Raw genomic sequence first — 17,593 nt, 5'->3', positions numbered from 1 at the left:
AAAGGCTTTATAGAGGGAATGTAGGCATGATTAGATAGTATGGAGAGATGGTGGATGCCAAGAAAAGTATTGTAGTGAAGTTTTAATCAATAAAACTAAGTCTATTCTCTGCAATTTACTCTTTATTCATGGTACAAGTATGAGACAGCGAGTTGTAGTAATTGTTTGAAATGTGATCTTAATGTAGGAATGATGTAGAACATGGCATTAGTGGTATCCCACACTCCCTTTCATTCTTCTTATCATTTCATTGAGTTTTTGTTGAAGAATATTAGATTGGTGTATCAAAACCAGTGACTGATTAGACACAGTCAACCTTTTATTATTTTGAAGTTCTTAGAATGTTGAATCTCTCCCACCCTCTATAATTTCTATGATTGGTGGGAGAGGATGAAGATGTAATATATTCTTGTTTCATTCTTATCTTATGTAGGGGATTTGAGAAGAAGTGGTTGAACAACTACAGTTGTAGTGAAGTTTGCTGACAAAGAACATGCTCTGATTTGGAACTAGTCACCATGGAGTGACTTCCCTTAATGTTGGGGATATTTCGTGATGGATTTTTTTTTTATGGATCCATAATGATTCATTTGATCAGTTGGAGTGGTCTGGAGAAGGATTGAGTGTGGAAAAGGGGTCTATGATAGTCACAGAGAGAGATGTTGTCACAGAAAATTGGGTGCTCTTTCGGGGGTCATATATCCCAACCCCACCGTTGGATTTCTCTCAATTTTTTATATGTTGTTTAGGACCAAATTATACAAAATATCAACGGTTAGATTGAGAAAATATTGTCTGGTTAAAAATTTATACATATCTTTTTGCGGGTCTATCTAGGAGACAGCAAGAAGGTATGAGATTTTTTTCCAAAGTTGTGTTTAATGGATGAAAGGAGTATGGTATGCTTGGATAGTTTCTAGAGAGGTTTAATAGGGTATTAGGGAGAAGGTAATGTTGTCTCAAAACATTAAGAGTGATAGGGGAACCAATGTCTAGTTGTGATCTAAGGTCGGGTTCAAGGAAGTTGATCCATTTGAAAAGGCTACTAGCTTTAAAGGCTGAATGTGAGTCTTGGGTAGAAGATTGGTTGTGCTGATCAAATGGGTTGTTGGGACATGGTAAGTAGGGCATGAGAATAAATTTTATGAATTTAAAATTAAGGTTGAAGTCTTTTGTAAAGATATGATGTTTGGAAGGCACTAGGTGTACTTGGGTAGCCTAGAAAGGAGGCCTTGAGGGGAATTTTGTAAAGAAGAAGTTGTTACATTTTGAAGTAGATTGTTGTCTGATATGATCAAGGAGGTTACCATCCACCACCTCTACATCAATGAGAGAAATTAAAATAACATGGAAAGTAAAAACATCCATGAAAAAAACTTAACACCAGATATGATCACCCAAAACCCTCCGAAATGAGAAGGTAAAACTGGGGTGGGGATGACACCCACAACTTACTATTGCAGCAACTATGGCATGCGTACTTGAATAGTAGATTTGGTGAGCCGTCAAAGTGAACTGACATGGTGAGTGGGCTTGGAGAAGCAACTTGGTGGGGCAACATAGCAAGCACACTTAGCAAGGCCTCTTGCTAGGGCAAGGTGGTAAAACCATTTGTTCTGATTAGAGATGTTTGATGCATGTGAGAGCATTTTATTTAAAAGTTTTATGAGGCCATAGTTATTCATATGGAATGAAGTAATTGAAGAGGACTTATTTGATGAACTATATAGGTAGGCAACAGGAGAGGTAAATTGACAAACTGTATATTGTAATTGATTGATTTTTTTCCTTAGCTATGCTTAAAGGCTTGTTAAACTCAATTCTACATACAGAACACAATAATATGATGATGTGAATAAGATCTAGGGTTCTAAAATTGAGTGACTTCTTTTCAATTTAAATTTTCTTGACAAGCAATGTATTTTGTTTGTTTGGAAACAACATATCGCCTCTAGTTAGGAGTGCACTTTGTAAAATTTAATTGTATTGATACATGCATCAGTGTATAGGGTAATGTTCTTCCATGCTACTTAGCATTTTATGTCTATAATTTATGTGTTGTAATAACATTGTTTTCAGGAGACAACATCTTCAAAGATTGTTCCAGATGCTGATGTTGCTAGTCAATCATCACCCACTATGCATACTCGAGAGGAACAGGGCATTCAACCATTGGGGAATGATGCTCATCAAGAAATGAATAAGACCCAGACTTTCAAAGAATCAAAAGCACGCATGGAAGTTGACAAACTCAGGGCTTTGGAAAGGGTTGCCGCCAAGGCATCAACCCAGTTACAATCTCAGTGAACCATATTGCATTTGATTGGAATGGTTTGGTTGACTCTCTCTAGCCAATTGCTAGCAAATCAAAACCAAGAATAGAATAAAAATGCATGTTATCAACTCAATATTGTTTTCACTATCCATCTTCTCATCAGATTCAACTTGTGTAGCATTTGAAATTTCTTGTATAGAAAACATATATTTGAGTCAAGTTTAAGAACTCTTTTGATGTTTGGAGGCCTCTAAGAATGACCTGGAGTTGGGATTATTATTATTTTTTCTTCTTGGATTTCCCTGGGATTGAATATCAGGGGTTCAGCTTAATTTATGCCATTGAATTTATTTTATGAAGTTTGAAAATTAGTCTATGATCACAAGAAAGATGAATTCTATCAATCTCATGCTCCTTAACAACCGGCCTTGAATGAATTGAAATTATTTTATTTTGAATGCAACTATTATGTGGCAATCAGAGAAGAAATATGAGGACTAATATTCATACAATCTTTGATGTTGTAGATTGAACTTCTATTTTTTTTGTGTTTGTTCTCATGGCCTCTGTTCTTTGTAGCCAAGTCTCTGTGATATTGTCCAGTTAGCGCATTTAGCTAATTACTCTTGATCTTTTACATTTAAATAAAAATCATACTAAATCATGATAGTCTCTTCAATTTATTATATATATAATGTCATTCTATGCGTAAAAATTAAATAATTGAAATATAAATGTAGAAATTGAATAATACATAATGATAGGGGTGTTTCTTGCCCTTCACTCTCTTTGAATATCCTTTTAAACTTGCAACCTCATAAGCTATTTTGTGCAAGTCTACAATGATTGATCTATTTGTTATTAATAAAAAAAATTAAGGAAACTTTGTTGGTTATATGAGGACAAAAATTAAGCTCTTAGATATCTTAACATCTTACGCCAAAGTTCTACTTTGCACATGTCCCACCATAATATTGCATGCAAATTCAACTTGGAGACAATTTTTTTCTCTATTTGGATAATCCATGTTCATGTCATTGATCTCAAAGTACTTATCAAACTCTTGGATCTAATTTAGGAATACATCAAGATTGAGCTCATCTTTAACATAGATTTTTGTTTGTTTGTTTAGTTAATGCTTCAAAAAGCCTATCTAAAGGGTTTGAAGCCCTAGCAACACCTAGTAAGTTCAGTAGTTCATCTTTTGACTCATAAAATAATGATTTGGCTTCAAGGTCATCTACCTTGTTAAACATTGCTTTAGCATTTCTTTTCCCCGTCTTCTCAAAATTTGCACATTTCCGATCATAGCATTGCATGTGACTTCAAGTTGGAGGCAAAAACTTTTACTCTTTTTCGATTATCTTCATCCATGTCTTCCACCTTAAAGTAGTTCTCTAACACTTGGATCTAACTCACCTTTAAAATTAGAAATATCCATCTTTTCTTTAGAATTTTTTTAGTTAATGCTTTAATAAGCCTATCCACAAAATTTGAAGTCCTACAAACATTTACTAAGATCTCTAGTTCCTCTTTCAACTCACCCAATAGTAATTTCGATAAAGCTTGATTTTCCACAAAACATAGGTTTGAGAAAAAACCAACACATCTACAATGATATAATCTAATCCCTAAGAAAGTATCTATGGATGAAGAGAAATTGTTAACTCAAAATATTGAACTAATAAAAATCAAAGAATATATTGACTTAATGGTAAAGTTATACAACCTTCCTATTGGATTCTACAAATAGAAGAAAAATGGATCAATTTTTTAAGACTTCTGAATTTTGTGAGGACATATTCAAGAAGGATTCTCTTGGATAAAAAATTAATATAGGAGTAATTACATTAATCGACAAAAATGGAGACAAGTCTTAAGTTAAGAATTGGAGACTAGATCACCTTAGTGAATATTTCCTATAAGATGATTGAAAAAATCTTGGTCATAAGGATGAATAACATTCTAAAGAATATTGTTCCAGTCATTGAAATGAGATTCATTAGAGGAAGATATATTTTAGAGAATATCATTACTAGTCGAGACGAAATCCACTAGGCTAAAGCTAATGGGAATGTTTTTTCCATCGTGCTACTTGACTTTGGAAAAGCATATGGAAGGACGAAACAACCCTTTTTTCTTAATATTCTCCAAGAATTTGGTTTCCTCCATTACTTCTATAGTTTGACATGGATGCAATGTAGAAACATATAGCACATGCAAAAACATTGAGAGGTTACAAGAAGCATGAGTGTGTATTAAAGAAGGTTACAAGTAGTATAAGGGAAATCATAAAGACTTATCTATCATAGTCAGGTGATCATTGATTCAAAGGAATCTCATTCAGCAAACCAAGTTATAGATCTAAGATCATCAATTGCTTCATCCTAATAGGTGTATCAGAAAAATCCTTTAACAAGGTAGACTTAAATGTCTTTTCCAAATCTCCTAACAAAGTGTATAATTTATTGTATGTGGTAAATGCTTCCACAAGGTGGACCTAATATTCCTTATTACTCCTAATAGGGAAGATCACCAGAAGTGACCAATTGTAAGCTTTAACAAGCTAACTTTATATTGCAATAATAAAGCTTGTGGGTATAATCCCTACCCCAGTTTTACTTTCTATTTGGAAGGTTTTTGGGTTATCAAATATTATGTCAAGTGTTATGAATTTTTTATTGCTTTCAATCTTTTATGCATGTAATTAGATTAGTGAATGTTTAGTTAGTGAATAAAAATTTAATTTTTATTGGTTCCTAATTAATCCCTTCCCCCTCTCAGTCACCTAGCCTATATTACATTTCCAACAATAGTATCACAATAATAGGTTAATCCCTAAAATTCTCATGCACACAAAAATGGGGACATTATAGTCCTCCCTCCCCAAGATTTATTGCCCTTACACAATCCAGCAACACAATGAACTCCAACCTTCACCTAGACCCCGAATGAAGTTGTATGTGACATCCCTATCATTATTCAACCAACTTCATACCACTAACATCATCAGGACCAACAACATAACCTCTAGTGTAGCATTCAAAACCTATGCTCATGATGTAGGAGTTAGAATATCTTTAGAAGATAACCCCACAAGAAATTTCTTCATCCTTATGCATATAATATATAGTGCACTAGAATACTAATAAAAATTCCCTTGAAGAGATGTACCTACATGAGAACCATATGCACTCATGCTAACTTTATCCATAATAAGTGTAGTCATGTCAAAATCCATGGACACAGGAACATTACCAACTGTAGTAACATCAAACTAAATCTTTATAGATGTTGAAAGATGAGCCCAACTCCACTTAGGTGAGTGATCAACTCCAAACTCAAATAATAGATTTTTATAAGACAATATTGCATCCATGCCGAACATATGACTGTCCATGATGTGAACATCAACACTTTGTTGATCGATAGTATAACATTACTCAATCACTACATCACTTGCCTCATCAACAATAAAAATTGTACTATAACGACTTTTAATATGTGTCTTAAATTCAAACATGTTTGTAGAAACTGCTTGACTGCTTTCTAAATTGAACCTATTTATATGGACATTTCTTCTTCATAATCTCCCATCACTTCTTTCTTAATGTTGTAATCCTCATACTTGTTATCATTGGTCTCTTCACAATCTTTAGAGGCACACTTCTAGTCATCCTCTAGAACTTGTTCCTCCTTAGCTAACTTATCCTTGCCCTTTTGAATTTTAATTTTAGATGGCCTACATTCCTCGAAGATTCCCTCATTATCCTCCCCTCCCTCCCCCCGCCACCCCCAATAAAGCTAAGTGAAACATTTCCCCTTAAAGATGGGTTTTCTAGCTTTACTGATAGAGGCAATTATATTTGGGGCTTTCCACTTGGGGCGAGTAGTGTCAAAACAAATTCTCATGCAAAAACATCATGTTTTATTTAATTGTCTTTCTCTCATATTTACCCTCATTCTTGTGGGTAGCGGTTTTAGCTTCTTTAAGTAGTTTACTACTAATAAGCTTGATATGAACATAGATTTTAGAATTACAAGCAAGCTAGGGGTTGGTAAAGCTCCTACTAGTAGAAGGGCATGATTAAAGACATGTTAGTAGAGGATAGACACTAATCTCTAGTACAAGGGAGGGATAACACATCTCTCAATACTGTTTTAGAGAGAGGATAAAAGGAAAGATGATATTAGTTTTATCTCCATTATAAGTATGGTTGAGAATGGGAAATGCTAACCATAGAACACAGTGTACATATCCTCAACGATGAAAAACTTTATAACCAAGAATCTCATATCACACAAATGGTTTCTTATATATCTTATATCACTATAGTCAACAATAATAAAATAGACCACAATAGCATGTTGGTGATAATTATTTCTTAAATTTGACTTGATTGTCCTCTAATGGATGTCCAAACCTTTTTCAATCTTGTAGACAACATAGCATAGCTCTAGAGAATCAAAGTGAAAATAAAGAAAAAGAGAGGGAAATTCACAAATTTGAAATGTAAGAGTGGCAAGAAGGGTATTCCTACTTTCCGCATGGTCATCTTCCTTGGCACCGTGATAACTCTCTATATCTCCATGTCTATTTTATGAGATTCTCCATCAATGCTCTCTAGTGTGTTTAAATCACCTTCAAATATGGTCTACAAACTTTAAAATTAATATTATTCAAATTCTTTTCAACATGATAAATTTTGATAACTCCATATGAAAAGACCAAATATCCCTCAAATCTTCCATTTTAGATATGTGAATGGCCATGGTAGTAATGATATTTCACCCATGTAATTTTTAAGGCTACCATGTCAATCTTTTTTGATAGGATAGTTTTAGGTTAAAGTTTCAAGAATTTTGTTTGAGGTGAACTGTTTTTTAAAATAAAATATTATAGATACTAGGAGAAGAGATATGTTTTAGAACTCATTTTTCTGAAACACCATAAGATAGGTATAAATTTCAATTCCATATATGTATTCAATTGTATTGAATCATTTTCAAAAGATGTGATGAAAAAAATAAGAATTTTTTAATATAAAATTATAAACTTTATACACATACATAGTATTGGTATAACATATATTCATGAGAAGGGTATTTGATTAATAATTTGAAAATCAACTTGCTGCTGTTGTTGAAAACAATAACTGCTCCAATTGCATTAAAAACCATCTAATCAACTTGAAACTTGCTGGAGAAGTTAAGAATAATGAAAATATCTCTAAATTTGGTTGCAATTTCATCTGCAATATTAAATTTTCACATTTCACCATGAAGATCCTGAAATCAGAAAAGCTCCTATAGCTGCTACCAACTGATACTTGCACAAAATCTGACTGCGAAAATGAAGAGTTCGCTCTCTCCCGGTTCTGACGGTATATTACACTATACATTTTGGACAAAAATTGCCCCCCTAAGACCATTCTGAAAATTTGGCCCCCATGACTGAACAAAGCAATAAAAATGAAAAATTCAAAATGCTTATATAGTTAAACAATATTAAACATTTAAACCATTCAAATATTTCAATTTGAAAATTATGAACGTTGAATCTTACAATGTAGATGACATGACCAGAATAGCGGTTGCTAGGACTATAGGAGAAAAGTCCTTTAACTTTGAATACACCTAGCGAACCAATGGTTCAGTAATAGGCTCGTTTATTGCTTGTATGTCGAGAGCTCAAATTGGACCTAGGGAAATAATCGAGCTCTATAGGTTCCTTTTCAATGAGGCATGGTTAGAAGGTTTAGAGGAGGCAGTCTTAAGTATCACCTCTGCTATATAAATCCCCTATGCAGAGGATTACATGGTTTGCACCCCAGGCTCTCTTCTTAATGCTACCATCCTCTGCCGTCCGATCGTCCATATCAGGGATAACAACCGTTTCAACTCCTTCTGGCCCAAGATAAAAGCTAGTATCAACGTCCTCCTAGGATGGAAAAATACCACGGAATTTGAAGATCAGGTATGGCTTATTTCCTACTCAAGAGGGTTCGACTTCTATGTGGATCCTAATGTGGACTTCTCTGAATTAAGCAAGCTGGAGTTTACCATACCGAATCTCTGCAAATCCAGCAGAAAGAAGACTACCTTCATACTTCATCCTCGTCATCCTGTGTTTAATTTGGATGATACTGAGGATTATATCCCAATCTTTAGTAAGTTTGATGTGGATGAAGAGGTTTAAGTGCCCTCTGAATTTTCGTCCTTGTTCTTCCTTATTCTTCCTATTTAGATAACTTTGGGCTTCTTCATTTTGGTATAGTAATTTGAAGCCCTTTCGTCTATAAATTCTTTTGTCTCTTCTCCTACCTAGCATCCTCTGATTTTCTCTTTTCCACAGGTTAATAATTCTTTCTTGAGCCATTTTTTGGTAGTGCTCTCTTCGGCTCTCCTGCACTTCCTGCTATTGTAATCGCCTATATCAATGAAATATATTTAGCCAATTACTCTGGTGTTGTTAGAATGATTGTATCTTATCTTCTCTTCCCAGGAATGATTTCTATTTTAATTTTGACTTCCAAATTCAGTGGTTAAATTTGAAATTCTTTCATTATTGCTAACCAAATAATATTTCTCAAGGATAAAAGATATGAGAGTTTAAAGATGATTCGCTAAGCATTATCTTGTTTTAGACTAAAACATGAACTCTCTCAATTCGCGGAATCAAACCTATCCTAAAACTTGTCAAGATCATAGGAAGTTTAAGCTCTCTGTTAGACAGTAGCATTCACTGGAAATAGAGAGAAAATAATTCCCAATTAGTTTGGAGTTACTAGTATTTTGAAAATATGAATCAAATAAATCTTAATAATCAGGACTAATGCTAGTTGGAAATTCTAAAATCTAATCATTTCCCCCCAAAACCATAGCTTCTCTGTTAAAACATAAAACTATCTTCAAACTTTCCTCAAGAATCACTAACAGGCAATTAGATTTAGTTAAAGGGGCCTCAAAGAAAATGAAACAACTTCAAGATAACTACAGGATAGTAGGTTAAGTTGTTCGAATCTTAGTAGCATCTTCAAGGTTTCATATTTACTGTTAAATAGACTCTCCTCTGAGCGATTTCTATTATCAGATCAGAGTTTCAAATAGAGAAAATACTACTTTGATAACAAGGAAACTTATAAATCTTAATCCATCTCAAATAATGTGAGAATTTAAACAATAAAGCGACGCACAAAGGAATTTAATATGTCTATTTTTAGGTAAGTTGTTTCTCAGTACCTTTGGAAAGGTAAGTAACATTCTGTCAAATCAAAATAAGAAATTATATCAAAGACTCAGGTTGCAAATGGTCAATCTCTTGTTAAATTGAAAAATTATCAAATATTTTAAGATTAACTTGGAAGACTAAAAGGAATATTAAGAAGGATTTAAAATGGTACTCAGTATTCAATTAAATGGATAAAAAATTAGAAAAAAGAAAACTTAAAATCTCAGAAATTAAGCTTTAAAAAATAATGGAAATAGAATCAAAGACAAATCATTTCATGTCTAATTCAGTCCGTTTTGTCACAAAGAAACTTTATTAGCAAAAGAAAAGAGAATTGGATTTACAGTCTGACTCTAACATTTTGTTTGAGTTTGTGTTGTGATTGGTAAGATGTTAGAAAAGATAGCCCAGCTTGAGCTCCAGAAGGAAATGGGAAGACACCTCATTCTGCAAACCTAAGTATGCTGAATGGAACCGATAATCCTCAAAAACCAAAGAAGTAAAGCTCCCATTAAGTAAAGGAGGGAAAACCCTTAAGAGTAAGGATGAAAAATTGAATGTGACAACAAAGAAATTACTTATATCTAATGCAAAGCTGGGTATGCCCCTCTAAAGACCTAATATATGGGCAATTTACTCTATATACATGACTATGATCTTAGACTATACTAGGAGTTTTCTTAGTGCCGTTCTTTTTCCCTAGCACCACTAGACAAAATTATTGTAATTTTGAAATTTTGAGTAATACAATTAACATGCATTTTCTTTTTACTGATCAAAAAAATAAAAATAATTATATCATGTTATATTACTTTAATTGTAATAAGGCCAAAAAAATTTATGTTAAGTATTTTTTTAAATTATGAAACAAAATCAAATTAAAATTGGAGGATAATTAGAATATGTAAATAATATGTATTGAAGAAAATTTTGAAGTCATATAGTGAATCATTTAATTAATAGTAACTAAAGAAAAATTGCCCATAATATTGTGAAACAGTTAGTACACATCAAAGCAAAAGTAAATATAAATCGCAAACATAAACTAATAATTTGATACTTAATGAATCACTTAAATTAGTAGTGACTTCATCACTCCAATTAATTAGATACATATTGCATCACAACAATTAATACTTAATGTATCACTTAATAGGTACCCCAAAATTGGATACAGTAAGAAATGCAATTGTTAAGCATATAATAGTGTAGAAAGTGTTACAAAATACTAATGTGTCTAAAATGATTTTTAGTAAAAGCAGTGGATAAAATGTTTTAAAATAACATAAATGACATCAATTATCCTCAAGGTGCCTAAGTCTATTTTTTTCATCCTTACGCTTGGAAATTTGTCTACCCTTTTCATTTTCTCATAACGATCATATTGAAAGGAGGCATTATTCTCAAATTCCCAAACACTAGAGAGGTTTTACACATGAAACTACCACAAACGTCAATCATGTTCTTTCTCTTGGTCCTATATCAATTGTTTCATTTGGAAGAGTCAATCCTTGATATTTGTGACTGGTCAATGCTGATGTCATTCTCAATGGCGATTGAAGTGTTCTACCCTTTTGTATTGGTGTTATTGGAATTTTTTTTGAGAAATGATCTTTGAATGGTAGTCCAAAATAACTATCAAACTCAACCAACACATATGTTGGATGCCCAAGCGGAGCATTTCCTTACTTGTAGACAATCTTTCGAATGTATCCAAGAGTTTCATTTACAAGACTCACCTCTATCCATATACTTAAAGTTAGCAATACCCTTGAATCCTTTTAGATTAGCAACTCCAAATCAAGTTCATCATTTGAACAATTTTCTAATGTATTGGCACTACATGGTTTTGACGCAACACTATGTGCAACGGGATGCCTCAATTAATGTAGCATTCTTATTATGAGTGTGAACATTTTTATTTGTTGAGAGCAAATGAATACCCTAATCAAAATAAAATTTTGTTGCAACATCTATGTTGATAGGGGTCCTTGACATCAACAACCTCCAATCATCAATTTGTGGTGGGTTTGCATCTCTTAGATTTGACAAAAGTTGTCGAAATATTTGTTGCTCAATATTTTCCCCATCTTGTTTGAATATCTTATCTAATTATGCAACAACAATCTTGAATTCTTTCCATAGAAAATTTTTCCATCTATTGTTGTCATATGTTGTTATATCATTGACAGGAGGTAGTGGGTCCAAATCTCCCTATAATATCACAGATACACTTGAAATACAGTTGAGGCAAAAAATTATTTTGCAAACAAAGTATTTATTATTATTGTATATGAAAATTAGTGAATATTATTTTTTACTATAGATCTATTAGTTCTAAGCGTTAAATAACATGATAAAAGTTTTAATACTTATGATGTGAGAACGTAAAGCTTATAGTATCAATTTATTCAATAATATAAAGAATCAATTATGTAACTTATGGCTTAATAATAATGTATCAATTCTTCATATCAAATGTACAATTATTTAACATAAAATAATTATTTCTAATAATTATTTTATTATAAGTTACTGTTATTTGACATTTTGTTATGGAAGAGACAAATTTTTAATGGGTAGTATGGATGATCTGCAAGACTATGCTAGACTATGCTTCACCTATATGAACATCACTTAGAAATAATGAATATAAATATTTCATCCATTCTTTTGAAAAATAGATTTTCTAAACCAAAATGTTTCTTCCTTTTTGTTGGAAAATAGATTTTCTGAACGACCACTTATGATGAAATCAAGTTAAATTAGTTTTACCCAAAAAAAATATTTGATAGCAATGATAAAATAGCCAAAATAGAATAAAATAGCTTAGAAGTAAATCTCAAAAGAGTTCATCTAGATGACAGAGGTGTATATATGCTTGATTTTTAAAAGACGAAATGTCGATTTTCTTTTCGATTATGATTGACTATTGATCTTTAGCCACAGATTTGACAACTTTTCTAAATTACTTGTACAAATTGAATTCCACAACGATCAATCACGCAGAGAGGGAGACAATGAAATCTCATAAATCCAAGTAGTGAATGAGTCATTTTTCATTTTTGAATCATCCTTTACTCTGTAATTCAATTTTTATGTTCATTAGATTTCAAGATAGGGCTCTTTTCAGTATCTAACTTACATTGACATTAGAAGCTTAATATAGTTTATATGAGCTTTGGATGTTCACATTATGATTCTGATGACTTTAGTTCTATTTCTACTCTTCTCAAGTGTAAAAATCTTTTATTTCGTATGTATACACGTTTGATCTTTTTATTAGTATGATCTTTTTATTAGTACTTTCCATAAGTAAATACTATTCTATTGTCTAGTTGTCTATTAATTAATTTTCCACCAATCATAGTACTTTATTATTATTTTTTATAAAATAATTTAGTTGTAACAAAAGTTAATGTTTATAATTACTTATTTTTGTAATTTAAAAATAACATTTATCTTTGATTTCATTTGTTCAAATGAATGTGTCTTATATGACCCCTTTTTATAGAATAGAAAGTTTTTTTTTTTTTTTTTCTTTATAGACTGCAGAAATCGGTGCAACACGGCCCCCTATAAACTGCAATGCGGCTGGTAAACTTTTTAACATGACCAGTAGCGCTGGTGTGACATGCCCATCGGTACCACGAGGACGGGGGAGACTAGAACCCGTGACCAACCCCCTGCAACAGGGAAGATTTAGCCAACCGAGCTAGGGCCCCCGCCCATAGAATAGAAAGTTTTCCTTAACAAAAATTTCAAAATTTTTAGGTTTTACATAAACTTCCATCAAAATTTTGTGTTTTAGTAGAAGTTTCTATGATTTTTTTTTATTTTTCAATAGAAACTTCTAAATTGTTGGCACTGTTTTTTTAAATGGGAATCACTTCTATTATTGGAAACAGTTTCATATTTTTTAAATATGAATTTAAAGGAATATTTTGACCTTTGTAGAGAGACATACATGCACATAATTGTGGTTTAATATATTATTATTATGTTGCGGAAAATTCTTAGAGAAAGTTTCAAGAATGATTTTGGAGAAGAAGGTTTATCTGTTTAACATGAGATGTATACTAATAATTTACAATCGATTGATCAAGTGTATTTACATTTTTAGAAAATTGTTAACTTTTTCACACTATTTTTAATGAACTTTTTTTCACATTATGTTTTACATGCATTTGGAAATTCATATCAAAGATAAAATGAATGATATCTTTGAAAAATTTAAAATTGATTTTTTATTATACGTCATTAAAAACACACTTCTTCTTTGTTACATATTTTGTAGTTGGGTATTTGATCTTAGATTACAATTTTTAGCACTCTTATATTTATTAGGTTGACCAATGTTGTTCTAATGTACACAATTAGAATTAACTTGCACCAATATAAATATTTACATATTAAATTTTGATAAACTCTTATTATAAAACTTTAATTTATTTATATATTATCCTAATTAATTTTTACTTTTAATTCTTAATTTCAAAAGTGTTGTTTATTGTTTATTTTTTGACAATAATATCGTAAATCACAATACAAAGAAACAAAAACACATAAATATGAATAAAAAATTTCTAATTCAATAATCTAAATTAATACATATTTATGTTTAAATATTACTAAGAATTTGTATTTTTTTTTTTATTAAATATGCTCAATGAGAACCTATAAGAACTTAATAGTATGATGTTTTATTTTTAAAATATATTTTGAAAATTTAAAATTATTAAAATTAATTATATATATTCTATAAAATAATAAAAGTGATTACAAAAGTATTTATAATTTAAGAATAAAGTTATAATCTATTATGTTTGAAAGATTTATTAAAAAATATTCTTGATTGAAGGAGTTAAAAACAAAAAAGTATTGTCTCTATACAAAGAAAATAATAATATTTAATAAAACTTGTTAAACTAATTGACTGCGTGTAACTCTATGTTCAAATATGGTTAGCTGTTTTCATATTACTTTTTACAATTATTTTTTCATGCATTTTGATATTCATATCAAAGATAAAATGAATGATATCTTTTAGAATTGGTTTGTTGTTTTTTTATATTTATTAGGTTGGTATGTTATTCTAATGTGCACAATTAGAATTAATTTGCACAAATCAACTATAACTATTTTTTCACAACTCAAATATTTATAAAGTTCAACTGTTCTAACTTATAGATTTCATATATTATAGAAATTTATTTTTCTTGACTCTCATTGATTGGTTTTATTTGGTCTTATAGGATCCCTTATCTTGGAGGCTCACTCCAAATTTTTTTGAGATGCATCAGCAATATTATAAAAATAAAAATATATATACTATCATACTTAATAGTTAAAATACACACTCTAGAAGCTTTTCCCTTGTAATACAATAATTAATTAAATATAAAGTCACCTTTTAATTTTTAATTTATTTAATGACTTTATAAGAAATTAATTTAATTTCCTCTTATGCTCCACTTAGACTTTGGAGAACATGAAGGCTAAAAGATGGGGTCATTACAGTGCTTGGGTGTTGGTCAGATAGACATACAATGTTTTGATCGTTAACAGTTTTCTTTAATGTTTTCCTTTGGTTCAGAAGATTGTGTTTATAAGGTGCAACTAATATGTATTGATTACATTTTCATTAGATCCTTCATTAGATTCATTGGCATCTTTAGTTATGTTGATGTGAAAATGATTGGATCATTACATTTGACATAGTAATTGAGGTGCAATGGAAGTTCTCTTGGAATGCATTGCAATGTCTTCATTATCCACTTAGATCTATTCAATGAATGATTTTGAGGCTCTAATTACTCATGAATAAATCTATGTTGCTTACTTTGACTCTGACTTGCCACCAAATAATATCACATCTAGATACTCAATATTTTTAAAATATTATATAGAAAATGTAGGTATTTAATGCCTTATCTATCTTTACTTGTAGTTTGCCATCTTTGAGAGTTGGGAATAAAGAATTTGTTGAATCTTGCAAAGTGTTAGTGTTAGAATTGGTTGAATCCTGAGTTTGTAGACTAACCACCTTAGGTCTTCCTTATCATAATAGTGGGTCGAATATATGACACTTATTATGAATCTCCTAGTAAAAAGATAGGTCCTAGAGTTATATATGTGCTAGGATTTAAATAATTTGATTTAGAGATTAGCAATATCAGACATCATTTCCTATTTCTAGATCAGAGTATCCTAGTTTAACCAGGTGACATAGGAATCCAAGTGGAGGAAGAGATGTTATTTTAATTCCTCTATCTTCCTAGATGTATACATAATTGACTCCATAAAAAGAAAACCACCCAAAAAATAAACAAATGACTTGACTCATTCTTTATGTTAATGAAATAGAATCATATACATGTCTCCATGTGGGATGATTCTCATAACAACTCAATGTTGTATCATTGCAAGGAGTAATATGGAAAAATTTGTGACATGTTCATAGAGTGCGAATAAAATATAGCAGAGTTTGCAAATCATATATCTGGCTCTTTGATAAATGCTTCAAAAAATGTGGAGATATGAACAATGCACTGAATTGTTTCATAGGCCACCTCAAGAAATTGTCATTAGATTGAGTACAACGATGATAGAATAGGCATAAAAAGGATTTACTATAATGATTGTAGAAATTTTCAAGAAATCAACAAGCATTAAATTCAAATGATATATAAAAAAATTCTCATTTGTAGCAACAAGTGCACAATAGTAGTCACAAATGTAAGATGTACAAGCGTACATGACATGTGAACCATTGCATGATGTTATAAAATATAGAAGTTGCACCACACCTACTATCTGACATAAAAGCAAGGTGTTTAACTTAATATTTATGTAATTAGCCAATTACAGTCTTCTAAAAATTTGATTGTCACATCCAAATGCTTATGGTTTGATTGTCACATCCAAATACTTATGGTTTAACAATCAGCGCAACCTTGAACGTATAGGTACAAGTGCTAGTATAGTAGTATAATAGATTAAAAATATGATTACTTTCTAAATTTACGAAGTACAAATTCGAGTAGCATCCACCCTAATGCATACTGGTTTTGAATAGGAGCTGCAACTCTATTGAGATTTTCTATGTTCTTCAATTTTTTATTCACCGTTTTTATTCAATTCAAAATTGGGCCTTTTCGCATGCTGAGATCAGATTATGATTGCTTGACGCTTTCTTATTGGGTGGAAAATTTGCACAGCAATTCGATCGATTTCAATTGCTCAATGTTTTAAATCAAAAATGTCAGTTTTAAGAAACATAGAATATCGAGTGTAGAGGTGCAGAGTACGAAGGAAACACAGCCAGCGTTTGGAGATGCGGGGTATCGATCCCCGTACCTCGCGCATGCTAAGCGAGCGCTCTGTATTATAATGAATGCAACGAAAACAATCATGGTTTTGTGCGGGACAGACGCAGGACGATTTTGTTTAAAAGCCAAGTGCGCCATTGTATTTTATTGTTTGATTGAATGTACCTAACAGAGCCACATTAATCCTTCCCTCTCGATGAAATTTGTTTGTTTAGACGATGAAGAGGCAGATAGCGACTGTTGTAATGATCTCACATGCGCAAGAAGACGTGACAGAACTGAGGAGGTAAGGACAAATAGGAGGGGAAGAGCATAATTAAAGCATACTTACCTGGGCGGGGTCAATCGGTTATCAGGAAGGCCGATGGCCTAGGGAGAGCACCTTCATTGCAAATGAAGAAGGGGGCTCTGCCTAGCATCTCCAACTGTGGAGAGTGCACGTCATAATTTGTGACAGGGAGAAATTATTACAAACAAACAAGAAACTAGAGGAGGAGCTCAAGAAGGCCAAAGAAGGGGAAGAATCTAGCAAACAAAGTCTCGATGAAACAAGAAACAAGCTGCGGGAGCTTTCTGAGCGAAACAAAAACTTAGAAGAGGAGCTAAGAGGGCTAAAGGAAGAAAAGAATGTAGCAAAAAGCTAGAGGAGCAGGTTAATTGAAGATTGATGCCAAGAGTGATGCTGTTCAGAAATAGAAAACTCCAGTTCCACCGCTGTTCACAGGAATTAAAATTAAAACTTTCGTGCATAGCTGT

General features: G+C 31.7%; 1 pseudogene; it reads left to right on the top strand.

The window, feature by feature from the left end:
- The first annotated feature begins 17,160 nt into the window (after positions 1-17,160).
- LOC149579778 (U1 spliceosomal RNA) lies at positions 17,161-17,307 on the top strand (annotated as a pseudogene).
- Positions 17,308-17,593: the final 286 nt, after the last annotated feature.

The sequence above is a fragment of the Cupressus sempervirens genome, chromosome 1 (genome assembly GCF_028749045.1).
Source record: "Cupressus sempervirens isolate cs-2001-9-10 chromosome 1, ASM2874904v1, whole genome shotgun sequence".
Classification (NCBI taxonomy): Eukaryota; Viridiplantae; Streptophyta; class Pinopsida; order Cupressales; family Cupressaceae; genus Cupressus; species Cupressus sempervirens.
The sequence above is the reverse complement of the archived record's forward strand: the minus strand, read 5'-3'. Positions and strand labels throughout refer to the sequence as shown.